This window comes from Macaca nemestrina, chromosome 8, assembly GCF_043159975.1.
Source record: "Macaca nemestrina isolate mMacNem1 chromosome 8, mMacNem.hap1, whole genome shotgun sequence".
NCBI lineage: Eukaryota > Metazoa > Chordata > Mammalia > Primates > Cercopithecidae > Macaca > Macaca nemestrina.
The window spans coordinates 22003552-22024257 of record NC_092132.1 but is presented as its reverse complement, the minus strand read 5'-3'; the positions used below and the strand labels follow the sequence as shown (position 1 = coordinate 22024257).

Here is a 20706-nt window from a genome sequence, read left to right as displayed (position 1 = left end):
TTTTCCTCTTAGAAGCACAACTTAACATTGCCACGAATAAAACAATCTTTAAAATGGGAAGAAATTTGAAAATAAAATTGCAATGCTGTCTCAATAAAATACTGGGGATATTAATGCTGGTTTGTGAGGTCTGGTAGCTGAGAAACCTTTAAAAAGTTGTTGTTGGAGTATTTCATTTTTTTCTACTTTTATTTTTTAAAGAGAGTGGGTGTCTTAGGTGGGGCTGCCCCTAAAACAGACCCTGAGTAAGAGATATGAGGGTAAGTGGTTCATTTGGGAGATGAAGCCAAGAAGAATGAGTAGGGGAGTGGGGATATAAGAAAGGGAAGGGAAGGAAGCTAGCAACAGTACAGTTTCAAGCAGGTTGCTGCTGTGGGACCTAGTGCTCAACTCTAGTGGAGAACCTAGAGATAAGGTATAGAACACACCTCAGAGGTATCCCACCAAAGGGCCAAGGGAACAGGGGTATTATTCACCAACTCCCATCTATGTCTAGCCAGAAACTATTCACAGGGGTGTTAACTATTTGTCACTTCCAGACCACCTCCAGCGTGAGTCATGAGAAAACCCTCAGGTGGAGGGTTACAAACATTCGCAGGAAATTGCCATTGGCACGTACTGGAATGCTGAGTGCCAAAGCCATACAGTGTTTGTTCAAGGAAGGTGGTTAAGAACATGGGTTTCGAGTCACAGAGACCTCATTTAAGTCCTGCTTCTGCCACTTATGTGTGATAGTGAGTAAATGACTTAATTGGTCTCAGCGTCTGTTTCTTTATTTGTAAAATAAAAACAATACTAGAACCTACCTACTAGGCCTTTTATGGCATTGTAAGTATAAATGAGATACTGTCTATAATCCGCGCACAAGGTGAGTGTTCACCATATGTGTCAAATAATTGGCTCAAATGGACATGAGAGAGTAAGTCAGCAAATTTTGTCTGCTAAACTTTTGTGGCAGACAACTCCCGGGTTGCCTGCGAGGGTCACACTTTCTTATAATGTGGGTTTCCCCTAATAATGTCTAAATTATGTGATACCGGTCTCTGGAAGGAACTAGGGTGGACATCAGGACCAATCCAATTCTTTGGAGCCGAGAGGGTACTCTGAAGTCTAGAACAGAGAATCACTGAGTCTTAGTGGCTTTGTCTTTGTCGAGTCACATTAATGACAACTATTTTAGGAACTTCAGCCAAGGGCTTGGAGCAGGACTAGTTCCCTCTCATTGACGTTTGGTTGTTCTAAACATCCATGAGGTAATTTACATCCTTTCAAAAATGTGCCTTTTTGCTGAAGTTAGAAAGAGGATTTCTGTTACTTACAACCAAAGAATCTTAACCAATAGAACCCGTCTGTTTTTTTATTTGTGTTATTTTTCAGAGCTATATTTTAGGCTGAAGCGTAGTAGGGCAATCATGACTCACTGAAGTCTCAAACTCCTGGGCTCAAGTGATCCTCCTACCTCAGCCTCCCGAGTAGCTGGGACTATAGGCATGTGCCACTACACCTGGCGAATTATTATCATTGTTATTATTATCATTATTATTATTTTTGTAGAGATGGGTCTTGCTATGTTGCCCAAGCTGGTCTCAAAATCATGGCCCCAAGCGATCCTACCGCCTCAGCCTCCCAAAGAGCTAGGATTACAGGCATGAGCCACTGTGTCCAGCAAAAACCCATCTGTTTTTATTTTATTTTATCTATTTATTTGAGACAGAGTCTCACCCTGTCGCCCAGGCTGGAGTGCAGTGGTGCGATCTCGGCTCACCGAAACTTCCACCTCCCAAGTTCGAACTCCTGAGTAGCTGGAATTACAGGCATGTCCCACCATGTCTAGCTAATTTTTGTATTTTTAGTGGAGATGGGGTTTCATCACGTTGGCCAGGCTGGTCTTGAACTCCTGACCTCAGGTGATCGGCCTGCTTCAGCCTCCCAACATGCTGGGATTACAGGTGTGAGTCACTGCACCTGGCCCCATCTGTTTTTAACCTAATTAATTAACTGCTGAATGCTCTCTTATCAGTATTTATATATAAATATAATATTTCTTGGTATTTTATACTTGTTCCCAGAGCTAGTAGAAAACAAAACAAAACTCCCACAAGCTTTCAGTCCTTTCTGCAGTTATTTTGCTGACGGACTATGCAAAGCTTACAATATACAGTCATAACTAAATGGATTTCAATCTCATGAAGGTACCCAATATGTAAACAATTAACTGTGAGAAAATCAAACTGAAAATTTATTCTTTCATGGCCTTGGAATGAGATAAATCTAACAGAAGCAGCTTCTAAAAATATAATCAAGATGATCTTGTATCTTTTTAAAAATAAGCCATTATGAGCAAGATCCTTCTCTTCTTTTCTAAAGTATGGGCTTCCCTTCACTGTAGCCATATGTGCCTCCATTTCTTGTTAAACTCATATCTTTCTATTCTACTTTCTTGATCCTCTTCTTATCTATTTATCCAGCAATTAAGTCAACTGATACTTATTTAGTGCCAACTGTGAACTGATTGTGGTAGGTGCTAGATCTATAATCATAAAACAAAAGAAAACAAAACATCAGCCGGGCACGGTGGCTCAAGCCTGTAATCCCAGCACTTTGGGAGGCTGAGACGGGTGGATCACAAGGTCAGGAGATCGAGACCATCCTGGCTAACACGGTGAAACCCCGTCTCTACTAAAAAATACAAAAAACTAGCCGGGTGAGGTGGCGGGCGCCTGTGGTCCCAGCTACTCCGGAGGCTGAGGCAGGAGAATGGCGTAAACCCGGGAGGCGGAGCTTGCAGTGAGCTGAGATCCGGCCACTGCACTCCAGCCTGGGCGACAGAGCCAGACTCAGTCTCAAAAAAAAAAAAAAGAAAACAAAAAAAAAGAAAACAAAACATCATTCCTAACCTTAAAGAGCCTATGATCTCTTAGTGAAACCAATATTAAATAAATAAGCATTAAAAAATACCGGGCACAGTGGCTCACGCCTGTAATCCCAGCACGTTGGGAGGCTGAGGCAGGTGGATCACCTGAGGTCAGGAGTTCGAGACCAGCCTGGCCAACATGTAAAACGCTGTCTCTACTAAAAATACAAAAATTAGCCAGGCGTGGTGGCAGGCACCTGTAATCCCCGCTACTTGGGAGGCTGAGGCAGAAGAATCACTTGAACCCAGGAGGCAGAGGTTGTAGTGAGCCGAGAGCATGCCATTGCACTCCAGCCTGGGAGACAAGAGCGAGACTTCGTCTCAAAAAAAAAAAAAAAAAAAACCCTAGTCAAGGTATGTGTCACTGCATAGGCATGGGCACAGTCCTCCCCTACACCAGTGACCGATATCACCAGCTGTTGAAACTCAGTGGTGAGACCATGAGTCCAGCCTCATGCCCTGGCTTTTGTAGAAAAAGGAGCACTAGTTGTTGTGAATTATTTAAGAGGGAGTTGGTAAAGGCTCCTTAGTTGCTGATAAGGTTGTTGAAGAAATAATAAACAAAGGTGGAAAAGTGGTGGCCAACTATGATTCAGTGAAAACAGGAGAGAAGATTGTAAAGACAGCACTGGATGCTTTTAGAATAGATGTTGTGGTCAACAATGCTGGAATTCTGAGGGACCATTCTTTTGCTAGGATAAGTGATGAGGACTGGGATATCGTCCACAGAATTCGATTGCGGGGCTTATTCCAGGTGACCCTGGGAAGTGTGGGATCATATGAAGAAGCAGAAATATGGAAGGATCATTATCACTTCATCAGCTTCAGGAATATATGGCAGCTTTGGCCAGGCAAATTATAGTGCTGCAAAGTTGGGTCTTCTGGTCCTTGCAAATTCTATTGCAGTTGAAGGCAGGAAAAGCAACATTCACTGTAAAACTATTTCTGCTAATGCTGAATCAGGGTGGACTCAAATATGCCTGAAGGTTTTGTGGAAGCCCTAAAGCTGGATTATGTAGCATCGCTTTAGCTTTGCCGTGAGAGTTGTGAGGAGAATGGGGGTTTGTTTGAGGTTGGAGCAGGATGGATTAGAAAATTATTCTGGGACCGGACCCTTGTAGTGGTTGTAAGACAAAATCAGCCAGTGACTCCTGAAGCAGTGAAGGCTAACTGGAAGAAGACGTGTGACTTCGAGAATGCCAGCAAGCCTCAGGGTATCCAAAAATCAACTGGCAGTGTAATTGTAGTTCTAAGTAAAATAGATTCAGAAGGAGGAGTTTCAACAAATCATATCCGTCATGCAACATCTACAGGAACATCAGGATTTGCTGGAGCTATTGGCCATACACTCCCTCCATTTTCTTCTGCTTATACAGAACTGGAAGCTATTATGTATGCCCTTGGAGTGGAAGCATCAGTCAAGGATCCAAAAGATTTTAAATTTGTTCATGGAGGAAGCTCTGAGTTCTTCTGTTTGCCTGCCTTTGGAGTTATCATAAATCAGAAATCTATAATGGGTGGAGAATTAGCAGAAGTTCCTGGGCTTTCAAGGAACTTTGCAAAGGTTCTTTATGGGGAGCAATACATGCAGTTATATAAACCACTTCCTAGAGCAGGAAAATGAAAATGTGAAACAGTTGTTGCTGATGTCCTAGATAAAGGATCTGGTGTAGTAATTCTTATGGATGTCTATTCTTATTCTGAGAAGGAATTTATGTACTATAATCAGTTCTCTTTCTCATTGGCTCTGGAGGCTTTGGTGGAAATTGGACCTGAAAGTCAAGGTAACTGTAGCCATACCTGATAGACCACCTGACGCTGTACTTACAGATACCACCACTCTCAATCCAGCTGCTTTGTACTGCCTCAGCAGAGACTGGAATCTGTCACACGCTGATCCTAACTTTGCTAGCCTAGCACGTTTTGACATGTGTACATGGATTATGTACATTTAGATTTTTTGCCAGGCATGTTTTATAATGTGTCAAAGATTCAAGATGATTAAGACTTGTTTTGCAAAACCAGTATATCCAGGGCAAACTCGACAAACTGAGATGTGGAAGGAAGGAAACAGAATTCACTTTCAAACCAAGGTCCAAGGAACTAGAGACATGTCATTTCAAATGCATATGTGAATCTTATGCCAACATCTGATATTTCAGCTAAGACACCCTCTGAAGGTGAGGAACTTCAGAATACTCTTGTATTTGAGGAAAAAGTTCACGACCTTAAGGATGTTGGGTGTGAGATGGCAAAGAAAGTAAATGCTGTATTTGAGTGACGTATTAATAAAGGTGGAAATATTGCCGCTAAGTGACCTGAAAAGTGGTTCTGGAAAAGTGTATCAAGAACCTGGAAAAGGTTTTGCTGATGCAATCATCATACTTTCAGATGGAGATTTCATGGAGGTAGTTCTAGGCAAGCTTGAACCTCAGAAGGCATCTGTTACTGGCATACTGAAGGCCAGAGGGAACATTGTGCTGAGCCAGAAACTTCAGATGATTCTTAAAGACTATACCAGGTTCTGACTGGGTGCAGGTGGCTCATGCCTGTAATCCCAGCACTTTGGGAGGTCGAGGTAGGTGGATCACGAGGTCAGGAGTTTGAGACCAGCCTGACCAACATGGTGAAACCCTGTCTCCACTAAAAATACAAAAATTAGCTGGACGTGGGGGCAGATGCCTGTAATCCCAGCTACTCAGGAGGCTGAGGCAGGAGAATTGCTTGAACCCGAGAGGTGGAGGTTGCGGTGAGCCGAGATTGCACCACTGCACTCCACTCTGGGTGACAGAGTGAGACTCAGTCTCAAAAAAAGAAAAAAAAAAAAAAAGACTACACCAAGTTCTGAAGGACACACTATATTATTAATAAAAATAGAATAATTAAATACTCTCTTCACCCAAATATGCTTGATTCTTCTGCAGAAGTGATCAGAACTAAGATGCAGAGGAAGTTACTTACCATTTTCAGATGTCGATAACTTTTCAGATTTTTTTTTTTTTTTGAGACAGAGTTTCGCTCTTGTTGCCTAGGCTAGAGTGCGATGGCACAATCTCGGCTCACCACAACCTCCACCTCCTGGGTTCAAGCGATTCTCCTGCCTCAGCCTCCTGAGTAGCAGGGATTATAGGCATGCACCACCACACCCAGCTAATTTTCGTATTTTTAGTAGAGATGTGGTTTCTCCATGTTGATCAGGCTGGTCTTGAACTCCCAACCTCAGGTGATCCACCTGCCTTGGCCTTCCAAAGTGTTGGGATTACAGGCGTGAGCCACTGCGCCCAGCCCAGATTTTTATTTTCTACTATTTTTTAATGTATCATTATTTTTGCAAGGAACTATATATAAGCTAGCATATAGTTATCCTTCTGTTCTTAGATCTGCATCTTCATAATAAAAAATTTTCACTCTTTTAGATTCTTTAGAATTTGTGATAGCATTTATGAAAGTTAAAAGGAAAATTAAATGAATAAAGGCCACTTTGATACCTTTAAAAAATAAAAAATACCTAGTTAGAAATCATGAAATATGTAATGCAGGAATATTGTACATTAAATGAGAGGTTAAAATACGAAGTCTTGTTTAGATTCCAGAGGTAAGAAAAACTTCTCTAAGACAGTGACTTCTATGCTGATAAATGAAGGATAAGGAATAGAGGTTAGATAGGTATAGGAAAAGGAAAGAGCATTCTAGACAAAAGGAACAGCGTATCAAAGAGCCCAGAGGTAAGAAAAATAACTAAAAAGGCCAAGTGTAGGCCGGGCGCGGTGGCTCACGCCTGTAATCCCAGCACTTTGGGAGGCCGAGGTGGGTGGATCACCTGAGGTCAGGAGTTCGAGACCAGCCTGGCTAACATGGTGAAACCCCGTTTCTATTAAAAATACAAAAAAATTAGTTGGGCATGGTGGCAGGCACCTGTAATCCTAGCTACTCCGGAGGCTGAGGCAGGAGAATTGCTTGAACCTGAGAGGCGGAGGTTGCAGTGAGCTGAGATTGTGCCATTGCACTCCAGCTTGGGCAACAAGAGTGAAACTCCATCTCCAAAACAAACAAACAAACAAAAAAAACAAAAAGAAGGAAGAGGGAAGCTGTTTCTGGTTTCAGCATTTAGATGGATGGTAGTGGAATTTATTGATACAAGGCACTTTGGAGGAGCAGCAAGTTTCAGGGGAAGATCAGGATACATGGGCTTGTAGTTCAGAAAAATGATATGACCTAGAGATAGAAATTCGGGAGCAGTTGTATACAGATGGTATTTAAAGCCTTGCGAGTAGAAAACACCACCTTGGAAAACAGTGTTGACTGGTAAGAGAACAGAACCCCACACCAAATCTGCAGAACAACATGAAGCTAAAGGTAGAGGAGGATGCCATCAAAAAGGCAGAAAGGCTGGGCGCGGTGGCTTACGCCTGTAATCCCAGCACTTTGAGAGGCTGAGGCGGGCAGATTCCCTGAGGCCAGGAGTTCAAGACCAGCCTGGTCAACATGGTGAAACCCCGTCTCTACTAAAAATACAAAAATTAGCCGGGTGTGGTGGCAGGCACCTGTAATCCCAGCTATTCGAGAGGCTGAGGCAGGAGAATTGCTTGAATCTGGGAGGCGGAGGTTGCAGTGAGCCAAGATCGTGCCACTGCACTCCAGCCTGGGTCACAGAGGGAGACTCCACCTCAATCAAAAAAAAAAAAAAAAAAAAAAAAAAAGACAAAATGTTTAAGAACAAAAGAACAGCCATAGAATCTGGAGGAAAAATCACATGAGTGTAGAGTAGGCATAAGAAAGCAGGCAGAAGAAAAAATTTGTTTCAAGAAAGCTGTATGCTGTATTTTGTGGAATGATGCTAAATTTTGTGGAATGATGCTAAGTGGCAGAATATTAAAAAAGACTTAAAAAGTGCACATTGATCCGGCCACATGGCTGTCACTGATCCCCTTAGACTAATTTGAAGAAGTGTTTTTGCAACTTGCTATGCCCTATTCCAATCATGCTCTTCTCCCTGACCAAAAATGTTAAAAAGCAAAAACGATTCTCCTACATTTTGCTTTGAAATTTGTAGCACTCCTACTCCAAGGTGAGAAATTCTCCTTCATATAAAATCAATTCAAAACCTCTTTCATTTCCTTCCTGACCTTATTCTCACATGAAAACCTCCCCATCTTCTGAGGACGATCCACTTCAAGGGGAGGAACTTAAAATGCCTGTTCTTTCTTTCCATCATTACTTCCAGGCATTCATGACTCCACCAGTTTTCTGTGGAGTGAAACGTTGGTTCTAGCATTTGCCTCTAACATTAATTCAATTATTTAACAAGTATTTATCGTGTACTTTTATCACTGGATATACAAAGACACAGTATTTATTCTCAAGGAGCTTATAGATTCGTAGAATAAACTGAGATAGTGGTATGATATAGATATAAACAAGTATTTTACTGAGAGGAATTACTTATGGACCATAAACATGTATAAAATCATTGATGATTGGGCCAGTGGAAATGAAGGCCACAGTAAGATGCCATTTTACACCATTTAATAGATAAATGTTACAAAGTTTGACATTGTCAAATTTTGGAGGAGGAGACATGCATTCACAAAGTCTCTTGTACACTACAAGTGGAGTGGAAGTTCTGTGGCCGTTTTGAAAACCGTTTGACATCACCTCCTAACGGTGGACATTCACATGCCTTATGACTCTAGGTATATACAGCAGTGTTGGCTACTTTCTGTTTGTCCCTCCAGGTCTGCTTTCTGCCCTTCTTCATCCTGTTTTCCACTAAGGTGTCTGACTTGTATGGATTGCATCAACGGGATCCCATACACCATTGCTTCTGGTTGGGTTAGCTGCTGGGGAGCAACAGCAGGAAAAGAGTGAGAGTGAGGTTAGGGCATTTATTCCAGTTCCCTCTGTGAGGTTGCTGTGGGGTGCCCATATCCCTCATCTGATGGTTACTGCTTCCCTCAAGGTAGCAGAATCTACATGACTCTTTCTCTTTCCAGGTTGCAGTAACTATTCCCCGCCCTTGTTCCTTTGGGCTTAGGGGTAGTAACTAGCACCATGCACCTACACATTTGTAAATAAATGCTCTTCACAGGTACTACTGCATGCTAAGACACTGACTGATACAGTAATTGACACCAGACCTAGGTTAAAACAAAACAAAAAACAGAAACTTCTCAAAATAGAATTCTGGAACTGGGTTAGTCATATATTCAAACGCTTGTGCTCTGTTGTGAATGGAAAATGATATAGCTGTTATGAAAAACAGTATGGCAGTTCTTCAAAAAATTAAAAATAGCATTATTATTTGATCCATCAATTTCACTTCTAGGTATATACTCAAAAGAATTGAAAGCAGGGCCGGACACAGTGCATCACGCCTGTTAGTCCAGCACTTTGGGAGGTTCAGGAGGGTGGATTGCTTGAGTCCAGGAGTTCCAGATCAGCCTGGGCAACATGACAAAACACCATCTCTACAGAAAAATACAAAATTAGGTGTGGTAGCATGCACCTGTGGTCTCACCTCCTCTGGAGGCTGAGGTGGGAGGATCACCTGAGCCTGGGGAGGTCAAAGTTGCAGTGAGCCATAGTCACACCACTGTACTTCAGCCTGGGTGATGGAGTAAGACCCTGTCTCAAAAATTAATAATAATAAATAAAGTAAAATAAAATAAATTGAAAGCAGGATATTTTATTTTTTTATTTTTCAGATGGTGTCTTGCTCTGTCACCCAGGCTGGAGTGCAGTGGCGTGATTTCGGCTCACCGCAACCTTCGCCTCCTGGGTTCAGGAAATTCTCCCTGCCTCAGCCTCCTGAGTAGCTGAGATTACAGGTATGCGCCACCATGCCTGGCTAATTTTTGTATTTTTTAGTAGAGACGAGGGTTCACTATGTCGGCCATGCTGGTCTCAAACTTCTGAACTCAAATGATCTGCCCGCCTTGCCCTCCCAAAGTGCTGGGATTACAGGCATGAGCCACTATGCCTGGCCTGGAAGCAGGACCTTTTTTTTTTTTTTTTTTTTTTTGAGATGGAGTCTTGCTCTGTGACCCAGGCTGGAGTTCAGTGGTGCAATCTCAGCTCACTGCAACCTCCGCTTCCTGGGTTCAAGCAATTCTCCTCCCTCAGCCTCCAAAGTAGCTGAGACTACAGGCGTGCACCACCACACCCGGCTGATTTTTTTGTATTTTATTTTTAGTAGAGACAGGGCTTCACTAGGTTGGCCAGGTTGGTCTTGAACTCCTGACCTCAGGTGATCCAACCGCCTCAGCCTCCCAAAGTGCTGGGATTACAGGCGTGAGCCACTGTGCCCAGCCCTTCCAGGGTTTTCATAGTTTTAGATTTTACATTTAAGTCAGAAAGACAATTTTCTTATGTCAAACTTGTATCTTACAACCTTGTTAAACTCAACTATTAGTACTAGAGGCTTTTCTTTTTTTCTTTTTTGTAGATTCTATTTTCTACACAGATGATCATGCTATATGTGAATGAAGACAGGTTTACTTTTCCTTTCCAATCTGTATGTCTTTTATTTCTGTTTTTTAATTATGGTAAAATACACATAACATAAAATTTGCCATCTTAGCCATTTTTAAGTGTTCAGTTCAGTAATGTTAAGTATATTCACAGAGTTGTGCAACCAATCTCCAGAACTTTGGCATCTTGCAAAACTGAAACTCTGTATCATTAAACAACTCCCCAGCTCCCAGCCCCTGGCAACCACCATTCTACTTTCTGTCTCTATGACTTTGACTACTCTAGATACCTCCTATAGGTGAAATCATATAGGATTTGTCTTTTTGTGATTGGTGCATTTAACTTAGCAAAATGGCCTCAAGGTTCATCCCTATTGTAGCATATGTCAGAATTTCCTTATTTTTAATGCTGAATAATATTCCTTTGTATGTATATACCGTATTTTGCTTATTCATTCATCCATGGATGGACACCTGGGTTGCTTCCACATTTTAGCTATTGTGAATAATGCTGCTACGAACATGGGTGTACAAATATCTCTTCAAGATCCTGCTTTCGGCCAGGCGCAGTGGCTAGTGGAAGACAACCTAGATAGTACCATTCTGGACATTGGAATGGGCAAAGATTTCATAACGAAAACTTCAAAAGCAATTGCAACAAAAGCAAAAATTGACAAATGGGATCTAAGGAAAAAGAGCTTCTGCACGGCAAAAGAAACTATCAAAAGAGTAAACAGACAGCCTACAGAATGGAAGAAAATATTTGCAAACTATGCCTCTGACAAGGGTCTAATATCCAGCATCTATAAGGAACTTGAACAAATTTACAAGCAAAAACCCAACAACCCCATTAAAAAGTGGGCAAAGGACATGAACAGACACTTTTCAAAAGAAGACATACATGTGGCCAACAAGTGTATGAAAAAAAGTTCAATATCACTGATCATTAGAGAAATACAAATCAAAACCACAATGAGCTACCATCTCACACCAGTGAAAATGGCAATTATTAAAGAGAGTAAAAAAATAACAGATGCTGGCAAGGTTGTAGAGGAAAGGGAATGCTTCTACATTATTGGTGGGAGTTTAAATTAGTTCAGCCACTGTGGAAAGCAGGTAGCGATTCTTCGAAGAACTAAAAATGGAACTACCATTTGACTCAGCAATCCCGTTACTGGGTATATGCCCAAAGGAATATAAATCATTCTATCATAAAGATACATGTATGCAAATATTCATTGTAGCACTATTCACAATAGCAAAAACATGGAGTCAACTTAAATACCCATCAACAACAGACTGGGTAAAGAAAATGTTGTATGTATACACCATGGAATACTATGCAGCCATAAACAAGAATGAGATCATGTCTTTTGTGGGAACATGGATGGAGCTGGAGGTCATTGTCCTTAGCAAACTAACACAGAAACAGAAAACCAAATATCACATGTTTTCACTTCCAAGTGGGAGCTAAATAATGAGAACTCATGGACACAAAGAGGGTGACAGTAGACACTGGGGTCTACTTGAGGGTGGAGGTTGGGAGAAAGGAATGTATTTTTTCTAATCCTTTAAGATCAGAAAATGACTGTATTTTTTCTGATCTCAGTACCTAGTATTGAGTAGTAGGCTTAGTACCTGGGTGATGAAGTAATCTGTACAACAAACCTTCATGACACACGTTTACATATATAAAAAACCTGCACATGTAACCCTGAACATAAAATAAGTTTTAAGAAACGGAAAAAAAAATTGTCTTTCTACGTATTAGCAACAAACTATTGGAAATTAAAATTACAGTGCAGGGGCCGGGTGCAGTGGCTCATGCCTGTAACCCCAGCACTTTTGGAGGCCGAGGCGGGTGGATCACGAGGTTGGGAGTTTAAGACCAGCCTGACCAACATGGTGAAACTCCATCTCTACTAAAAATACAAAAATTAGCCGGGCGTGGTGGCACGTGCCTGTAATCCAAGCTACTCAGGAGGCTGAGACAGGAGAATCTGTTGAACCTGGGAGACAGAGGTTGCAGTCAGCTGGGATGGCACCACTGCACTCCAACCTGGGTGACAGAGCGAGACTTCGTCTCAAAAAATATAATAATAATAAAATAAAATTACAATACAGTAGCACTTACAATAGGATTCAAAAATATAAAATACTTAGGAATAAATCTGACAAAAAATGTGCAAAATCTACATGAGGAAAACTATAAAACATTGCTGAGAGAAATCAAAGAAGATCTATGTAAATGGAAAGATGTACTGTATTTATGGATTGGAAGATTCAAACTTGTTAAAATGTCAATTTTCCCCTAAATTCAATCTAGAGTCAATACAATTTGAGTTAAAATTTTAGTAGGCCTTTTTTTGTGGGGGCGGGGGAAGAAATTGACAAGTTGATTCTGTAATTCACGCAGAAATTTAAAAGGCCTAGAGTAGCCAAAACAACTTTGAAAACGAAGAACACAGAGGGAGAATTAAAACTATCTGATTTTAAGACTTATTATAAAGCTATAGCAATCAAGAGTATGGAGTATAGTAGAATAGAGTAGAGTATGGAGTATAGTAATCAAGTAGATCAATGGAACAGAATAGAGCCCAGATATGAAACCATACATATAGAGACAACTAATTTTTGACAAAGGCACAATGGCAATTCAGTGGGAAAAGGATAGTTCTTCTTTGCATATGAATTATTATTATTTTTTTGAGACAGAGTCACGCTCTATCACACAGGCTGGAATGCAGTGGTGCAATCTCAGCTCACTGCAACCTCTGCCTCCCGAGTTCAAGCGATGCTCTTGCCTCAGCCTCCCAAGTAGCTGGGATTACAGGTGTGTGCCACCACGCCCAACAAATTTTTTGTATTTTTAGTAGAGACAGGGTTTTGCCATGTTGGCCAGCCTGGTCTCGAACTTCTGGCCTTAGGTGATCTGCCCACCTCGGCCTCCCAAAATGCTGCATATGGATATTCTTCAAAACATACTTCATACTGTAAACAAAAATTAACTCAAAATGGATCACAGCTCTAAATGTAAAACTTTAAATTATAAAACTTCTGGAAGAAAAAAAAACAACTTCTGGAAGAAAATACAGGAGAAAATTGTTGGGATATTGAGGGAAATATTTATTAGATAAAATGTCAAAACTATAATTTATAAAAGAAAAAAGTGATATATTTAAACTTTATCAAAATTTAAAATTTCTGCTTTTGAAATACTTATTAAGAGTTTGCGAAGTCAAGCCACAGAGTGGGAGAAAATATTTGCAAAGCATATAAAGGACTTGTATCTAGAGTGTATAAAGAACTCTTTTTTTTAAAACTAATCAGATGAATTTAAGGTTTATCAAAACTCTTAGGAATTATGAACATGATTCTTTTATTTATTTATTTATTTATTTATTTATTTATTTATTTATTTGAGACAGAGTCTTGCTCTGTCGCCCAGGCTGGAGTACAGTGGCAACATCTCAGTTCACTGCAACCTCTGCCTCCCAGGTTCAAGCGATTCTCCTGCCTCAGTCTCCTGAGTAGCTGAGATTACAAGCATGTGCCACCACGTATGGCTAATTTTTTAATTTTTAGTAGAGATGGGGTTTCACCATGTTAGCCAGGCTAGTCGTGAACTCCTGACCTCCAGTGATCTGCCCACCTCGGCTTCCCAAAGTGCTGGGATTACAAGCATGAGCCACTGTGCACGGCATCAAATTTAAGATGGGCAAAAGATTTGGACATGTCACCAAAGAAGATATATGGATGGCAAATAAGCATGTGAAAAGATGCTCGATATCATTAATCAGTAGGGAAACGCAAATTAAAATCATGAGATACTACTAAATACCTAGAAGAATGACTAAAAAAACCAAAAAATATCTGACCATTCCAAGTATTGGCCGGGATATGGAGGAAATAGAATTATTGTGGGAATGTAAAATGGCACCATTTTGGAAAACAGTTTACCAGTTTCTTAAAAGTTAAACATATACCTACTATCTAGCCGCCTCTAAGACTTGTACATAAATGTTTGTAGCAACTTGATTTGTAATTTTATCAATTGTGTACTTAAATAAATGCAGTTTATTATATGCCAGTTATATAATTATTATGTCAATTATATATATATTAAAACATACTTCATACCATGTACAAAATACCATATACCATATATATACATATATCAGTTAATGAAGAACTTATATATATGTTATTGTATATATGTATACAAGACATATACATATACACACATGCACACATACATATATGTATATTAATGAAGAAAAAACGTGTTGATCTGATTCACAGATGGATCTATACAGTATGCAGGCACCAACCCCAAAAGTGGATGACTACTGTTCTACAAATCCCACTTAGAGGTAACCTTGAAAGACAACGGTTAAGGGAAATTATCCCATCAGGCAAGAACTTTGAGTAGTATATCTGGTAATCCACATCATGTAAAAGGAGAAAGAGCCTGAGGTATTGATCTACACTGGGCTATGAGAAGTGGATAATGAGTTGGCTGACAGGTCAAGGACTTGAAGGGAATGAAATTGGAAAATTGGTGACGTGAAGTTTTTGGGAAAACTAAATAGGTATGGAGAGTATGTGAATTATTAAATGTCTATCAAAGAGTATTCAAACCAGAAAGCCTCTCATTGATCAGTTGACAAGAGGACCTCATCCTGTAGATGTTAGTTTCTTTCCCAGTCATCCCAGTGCTCACTCGAAGGTTTTTACAAAGTGATTACGGCAGTAGGAATGAAGGCTATGCAACTGCTCAACAAAATGGTCTTGTCCTCATCAAGGCTGACCCACCTATGTCTGCTGAGTAGTACCAAAACAGCTAAGAGCAAGATCAATACTGAGGCCCCAATCCAGCACTATTACCCAGGGAGAATAGCTGGCTACCTAGTGGGAAGTGGAAGAGGAAGCACTTTGTTCTCACAGCAATGGAAACACCAGAAAATAAAGTATCAGAACATATCTGAATATTGATTTGTGATTCTTTACCATAGTGTTTCCACCAGTACCACCATCCGTGAACATATAGATTGCCTTAACCATCTTTGGGGTATTCCATACAACTTCATCTCTGATCAGATGTTTTTATGGCAAACAATGTAGGCAATAAGCTTACCTCCCAGAACTCATTTGTCTTACCATGTATCATACCACCTAGAAGCAGCTGGCTTAATAAAATAGTGAACTGGCCTGTGAAGACTGTTATGGCATCGGGGGGAGACAACATTGAATTTGGGGTGGTGTCCTACAGGATAGAGCATATATTGTTTTTTTCCACTTATTTTTTACTGTGGTAAAATACAAATAATGAAAAACTTGTGGTCTTAGCTACATTTAAGTGTACAGCTCAGTGGTATTAAATACATTCATAATGTTGTGCAAACATCACCATCATCCATCTGCATAACTCTCTTCATCTTGTAAAACTAAAACTCTACACTCATTAAATAACAACTCTTCATTCTCCCCTTTCTCTAGCTCTTGGCCACCACCATTCTACTTTCTGTCTCTATGACTTTTGACTGCTCTAGATACCCTCCTATAAGTGAAATCATATAGGATTTGTCTTTTTGTGACTGGCTCATTTAACTTAGCAAAATGGCCCCAAAGTTCATCCATATTGTAGCATATGTCAGGATTTCCTTCTTTTTAATATTCATATATATATACACACACACACACCACATTTTGCTGATCCGTTCATCTATGGATGAACACCTGGGTTGCTTCTACATTTTAGATATTGTGACTAATGCTGCTGTGAACGTAGATATACAAACATCTCTTCAAGGTCCTGCTTTCAATTCTTTTCAATATATACCTAGAAGTGGAATTGCTGAATCATATGAGGAACCGCCATACTGTTTTTCAGTGACTGTACCATTTTACAATTCCACCAACAGTGCACAAGATTTCCAATTTCTCCATACCTGCACCAACACTTGTAATTTTCTGGGCTTTTTTTTTTTTTTTTTTTTTGAGATGGAGTTTCTCTCACCCAGACTGGAGTGAAGTAGTGCAATCTCAGCCCACTGCAACCTCTACCCACCGAGTTCAAGCGATTCTCCTGCCTCAGCCTCCTGAGTAGCTGGGATTATAGGCGCCCACCACCATGCCTGGCTAATTTTTGTATTTTTAGTAGAGACGAGGTTTTGCCACATTGGCCAGGCTGGTCTCAAATTCCTGACCTCAGGTGATCCACCTACCTTGGCCTCCCAAAGTGCCAGGATTACAGGCGTGAGCCACCATGCCTGGCCAATTTTCTGGTTTTAATGTTAGTCTTCCTCCTGGGTGTGAGATGGTATCTCATAGTTTTGATTTCTCTAATGATCAGTGATATTGTACATCTTTTCATGTGCTTGACCATTTGCATATCTTCTTTGGAGAAATGTCTATTCAAGTCCTTTGCCCAATTTTGAATTGAGTTTGTTGTTGTTAAGTTTTAGAAGTTTTCTTTATGTTCTGGATAGTAATTCCAGGTATATGATTTGCAAATATTTTCCCCCATTCAGTGGGTTGTCTTTCTTCTCTGTTGGTAGTGTCTTTTGATGCACAAAATTTAAAAAAATTTCATGAAGTCTAATTTTTCTATTTTTTAAAATTATCTGTGCTTTGGTGTCATATCCAAGAAGTCATTGCCAATTCCAGTGTCATGGAAATTTTGCCATATATTTTCTTCTAAGAGTTTCATAGTTTTAGGTCTTACATTTAGGTCATTGATCCATTTTAAGTTAATTTTTGTATATGGTGCTAGGTAAGGGTCCAACTTCATTCTTTTGCATGTGGATATCCAGTTTTCCCAGCACCATTTGTTGAAAAGATTGTCCTTTCTCCATTGAATGGTCTTGGCACCCTTATCAAAAATCTCTTGACCATATAAGTGAGGGTGATTTCTGGGCTCGCTGTTTGATTCCATTTGTCCTTATGTCTGTCTTTATGCCAGTACCACACTGTTTTGGTTACTGTAGCTTTGCAGTAAGTTTTGAAATCAGGAAGTGTGAATCCTCCTGCTTTGTTCTTCTTTTTCAATATGGTTTTGGCTATTCAAAGTGTTGTGAGATTCCATTTGAAATTTAGAATTGGGTTTTCCTATCTTTCCAAAAAATTCCCCAAAAGTCACTGGGGTTTTAATGGGGATTGCATTGAATTTGTAGATCACTTTGGGTTATGTTAACCTCATCAACAATATTAAGTCTGCTAATCCATGAACATGGGATGTGTTTCAATTTATATATGTCTTCACTAATTGCTTTCACCAATGGTTTGTAGTTTTCATCGTACAAGTCTTTCACCTCCTTGGTTCAGTTAATTATCAAATATTTTATTCTTTTTGTTGCTATTGTAAATGGAATTGTTCTTGCAATTTCCTTTTCAGATTGATCATTGTGTTTAGAAATGCAGCTGATTTTGTGTGTGGACTTTGTAACCTGCTACTTTGCTGAATTCACTTACTAGCTCTTAACAGTTTTTTCTTTGGCATGTGTATGTGTGTGTAATCTTTTTTTTTTTCTACTTATAAGGTTTATCTGCAAACAGATAGTTTTACTTCTTCCTTTCCAACATAAATGCTTTTTGTTTTTTTCCTAAGAGCTCTGACTAGAACCTCCAGTACTACATTGAATAGAAGTTGCAAAAGTGCACTTCCTTGTCTTCTCCCTGATCTTTGAGGAAAAGCTTTCAGTCTTTCACCATTGGGTATGATATTTGCTGTGGGTTTTTCATATATAGCTTTATGTTGAGGTAGTTTCCTTCTATTCAAGTTTGTTGAGTGTTTTTATAATAAAAGTGTGCTGAATTTTGTCAAATGCTTTTTTTCTGAATCAACTGAGATGATCGTGTGTTTTTTCCCCTTCATTCTGCTAATTTAGCATATACATTGATCAATTTTTGTATGTTGAATCATCCTTGCATTCCAGGAATACATCTTACTTGGTCATGGTGTACAATCCTTTTTTTTTTTAATTGATACGGAGTCTCACTCTGTCGCCCAGACTGGAGTGCAGTGGCATGATCTTGGCTTACTGCAACCTCCACCTCCCGAGTTCAAACGAATCTCCTGCCTCAGCCTCCCAAGTAGCTGAGATTATAGGAGTAAGCCACCACACCCAGCTAATTTTCTGTATTTTTAGTGGAGATGGGGTTTCACCATGTTGGTCAGGCTGGTCTCAAACTCCTGACCACAAGTGATCCACCCACCTTGGCCTCCCAAAGTGCTGGGATTATGGGAGTGAGCCACACGCCTGGCCTACAATCCTTTTAATATGCTGCTGAATTCAGTTTGCTAATATTTCGTGGAGGATTTTTACATCAGTGTTTGTAAAGGATACTAAAGAAAACTACAATTATTTGTCAGTAGTTTCCTTGTACTGTCTTTGGATTTGGTATCAAGACAATTCTGGCTACAGAATGAGTTAGAAAGTGTTCCTTCTTTAAAAATTTTTTTTAGAAAATTTGAGGATTGGTATAGTTCTTTAAATGTTTGCTAGAATTCACTGGTGAAGCCATCATGTCCAGGGTTTTTCTTTGTCAGGAAATTTTTGATTACAAATTCAATCTCTTTGTTATTGATCTATTCAGATTTTTTATTTCTCTATGATTTAGTGTTGGTAGGTTTTGTGTTTCTATAAATGTGTCCTTTTCATCTAAGGTATCCAACTTGTTGGCATATAATTGCTCACAGTACTATTATAATCCTTTATATTTCTGTAACATCAGTAATAATGTCCCCATTTTCATTCCTGATTTTATTTCATTTATTTATGTATTTATGTATTTATTTATTTTTGAGATGGAATTTCATTCTGTCTCCTGGGCTGGAGTGCAGCGGTCCAATCTCACCTCAATGTAACCTCCACCTCCCCGGTTCAAGCAATTCTCCTACCTCAGCCTCCTGAGTAGTTGGGATTACAGGTACCCACCACCACACCTGGCTAATTTTTGTATTTTTAGTAGAGACAGGGTTTCACCATGTTGGTCAGGCTGGGCTCAAACTCCTGACCTCAAGTGATCCACCTGTCTTGGCCTCCCAAAGTGGTATTACTACCATGAGCTACCATGCCTGGCCTGATTTCTGACTTTAGTAATCTGTCTTCTCTCATCTTTTCCTAGTCCATCCAGCTAAAACTTTGTTGATTGAATTGTTTCAAAGAACCGATGTTTAGTTTCATTAATTTTCTCTGTTGTTTTTCTATTCCTTATGTTGTTTTTCTCTGCTCTAATCTTTAATATTTCTTTCTTTTTGTTAGCTTTTGGTTGTTTGCTCTTTTTCTTCTAGTTCTTTAAGTTGTAAAGCTAGTTTATTGATGTGAGATCTTTCTTGTTTTACAATAGAAATTGTTTATAGTCATAAAGTACCCCCTTAGCACTGCTTCACTGTGTCACATAAGCTTTGATATGTTGTTTGCATCTTCACTTGTCTCTATTTTCTAATTCCCCTTATGATGTTTTCTCTGATCCATTGGTTAAGAGTGTGTTGTTTAATTTCACAAGTTGTGAATTTTCCAGTTTTACTTCTATTAGTAATTTCTAATTTCATCCTAATGTGATCGGAGAAGATACTTCGTATCTTTTTACATGTATTCAGACTTAAATTGTGAAATATGGCGTATCCTGGAAGATGGCCCGTGTTGCACTTGAGAAGAATGTGTATGCTGTTGTTGGGTAGAACATTCTGTATATGACTCTTATATTAGTTGGTTTCTATTTATTTGCTTATCTTCTGTGTGGTTGTTGTATCCATTATTGAGAGTGGGATATTAAAGTCTCCAAATGTCATTGTAGAATCATCTATTTTCTTTCTTCAATTCTGTCAATTTTTGCTTGATATATTCTGATGGACTGTCATTATGTGTGTGTAATGGTTATGTTTCTATCTTCCTGCTGTATTGAACCTTTATTAATAAAAGTCATTTTTTTTTGTCTATAAACTTTTCTTGTGCCTTAAAGAGTCTTTTGAATAATTTACACATTTAAGATCTTCCTGTTCACCTGCTTTCCATCAGCATAGATAACCAAAAGTTAGGTATAGTTTTCATTAAAGAGAAAAATTAAGTGAGAGACTAACAGACAAAAGGAGAGGACAGACAAAAGCAGGGTTGGAGGAGAATGGATGTTCATTTATTGAATGCATTCTGTGAGTTTATTTCTCGTAAACTTTTTAAAACTAAAATCTAGTTTGTCTTATAGTCACCCTGCTTTTCTTTTGGTTACCATTTGCATGAAACATTTTTTGCTACCCTTTTACTTTCAACCTATTTGTGTCTGGACCTAAAGTGAGTCTCCTGTAGACAGCATATAGTTGAA

At 39.5% G+C, this 20706-nt stretch overlaps 1 protein-coding gene and 1 pseudogene across 1 annotated transcript in view; one reads left to right on the top strand and one right to left on the bottom strand.

The window, feature by feature from the left end:
- Positions 1-2896: 2896 nt before the first annotated feature.
- Positions 2897-5499, top strand: LOC105468492 (peroxisomal multifunctional enzyme type 2 pseudogene; annotated as a pseudogene).
- A 3147-nt stretch (positions 5500-8646) lies between these two features.
- Positions 8647-20706, bottom strand: part of LOC105468568 (ATPase family AAA domain containing 2) — a 99766-nt gene continuing 87706 nt past the window's right edge. Inside the window, exon 29 of the mRNA XM_071067855.1 lies at positions 8647-8754. The gene's annotated coding sequence lies outside the window, so the exon portion shown is untranslated. The remainder of the gene's footprint in view (positions 8755-20706) is intronic.